Here is a 2,109-nt window from a genome sequence, read left to right as displayed (position 1 = left end):
AAATACTAGGTGTCATGAATAGCAGGTGTTTTCTTAAACACAGTACAAATGCAAGTGCTCATATTCACACAAGTCGGCATATCATCTTAAAATTTACGAAGTAACTGTAGGCACCTCGTCATTGACGGGAACGTCTTCTTCAACTGAATACGCATCGCCGGAAATTCTAAAATAAATGCGAGCACCAGGATTTAAACCCTGGTGGGCCTAGGATAGCACAGCCCTCCAACCGTCCAACCACAAATTGGTTCGCAAATTAATAAATGTATAAAATGATGTAGAAGGCAGAAAATAATTGCCTCGTCAAATCAAAATTTATAGAGAGGCTGCATTGGATGAGCTACTAGTTTCCATATGGTAAATGATATAATAATGACTACAAATTACAATCTAAAAAGGTCAATATATGTCTAGAAAAAATCTGCAAAACATGAGAAGACAGAAGAGAAAAGAGCGGCGGCCATCGGATGCATCATCATCTTGGGTTGCCTTGGTCCCGAGCGGCGCAGCTTCGCCAACCCGATATCGGAAGGGTCTTCCTTATCCGTTGCGTGGCCGCCAACGACGTTGTCCTCGTGCTTGCACATGTCCTCCTGAACCATGCTGCTGCAGGGGAGCTCCGCCTCCTCGAGATCATCACAAGCATCCGTGGCCGTGCTGCCAAACACTCTAGCCGCCGACGTGACGACGACATCGATGTCGCACCTGACGATGAAGCAGTCGTCCACGACGTAACCCGACTTCTCTAGCTGGTCTCTTCCCATGAACCTAGACCGTTCGCCGATGACATGGCCGTTGAACTTGAAGACGCCCCCGAAACTGGAACGGTAGTGCTTGAGCTTGGCCGGCGCCGGCTTCTTGCCGTCGTGAGGGACGAGAGAGAACCGGACGTTTGCGTTGACATGGCTGAGGACGTACTTGTCGGCGATGCTGAGGGCGAGAGAGATGCCGTCGGCGTTGTTCCACGATCCTCCGTTGGGGTAGTAGTGGATCCGCCAGCGGTGGCCGGCTGCCTCGAACTCGCCGGACGGGGCCGCCACGCCGTTGCCGAGGAGCTTTGTCTCCGTATAGCCGTTAATTCTGAGGACATGGCTGCCGGTGGTCACCGTGGTGGTTAGGGTCGAGGTGGAGGCGTCGTCGATCATCACAGTCGATCGCAGGTAATAGGTTGTAGCGATGTATACCGGCGGGAGCTACATATATTCACACGATCACATCAACCCTGTCCGTGTAGGCGTGGGTATATATTTCGATCCGGATAGGGCTACATATCCTCTCCGACTCCGACTGTCACCGTGTTGTTGTCCCATCGTTGATGTATTTTGTTGTGTAAATCCTTTGGTAGCTACTGCTCTCTTTGTTCCTAAATATAAGTCTTTTAGGCATTTCAATATGGGCGACGCTAGGCGCCGGCGCACCGACCCAACAGTTGGGCAGGTCCTGCCCTAGCCGTCCGATGCAGCGATTAATGACCGTCAGATCTGTCCCTCGCTTCGTCCTTCTCATGAGTCATTTTTCCAAAAAAAAATTGCAACGACCCGAGCGCCGTCGACACCACGTCATATCCCCGCAAGAAAACAACCGAGCTTGAAGAACCACCGCGGCGTTCCTCATCGTCGGTGGGCGCCCTCGCCAGCCGTCCGCGCTTGCCCGAGATCCGCGCTCGCCATGGATGCAGCTTCGCCGCCCGCACTCGTCAGAGATCCGCGCTCACCATGGATGCAGCTCCGTCGCCCGCGCTTGCCATGGATGCAGCTTCACCGCCCACGCTCGCCATGGATGGATCCCGCCCTCGCCGTCACGCACGCCATGGATGCAGCTCCGCCTCGCTGGTGATTGACTGGTTCCAGCAAATAGAATTGCCCGGTGTAGCATTTTTCATTGTTTGTCGTAGCAAAATGAAGACACGGTTGCAGCAAAAAAGAAACGTCGCCGTTTTCACTGGTTGTAGCTCGCCGTTGCAGGTAGCAACATTTGCATAATGAACGAATGTAACAAAACCCGTTGCTAGACGTAACAAATACCTACGACGGTTGCAACAAAAAGTCGTCGTCGCCACCGCGGGTCACAGCTCGGCCGTGCTGGATGTAGCAATACATTATGCCAGTT

Source organism: Triticum dicoccoides, chromosome 3A (genome assembly GCF_002162155.2).
Source record: "Triticum dicoccoides isolate Atlit2015 ecotype Zavitan chromosome 3A, WEW_v2.0, whole genome shotgun sequence".
Taxonomy (NCBI): domain Eukaryota; kingdom Viridiplantae; phylum Streptophyta; class Magnoliopsida; order Poales; family Poaceae; genus Triticum; species Triticum dicoccoides.
The sequence above is the reverse complement of the archived record's forward strand: the minus strand, read 5'-3'. Positions refer to the sequence as shown.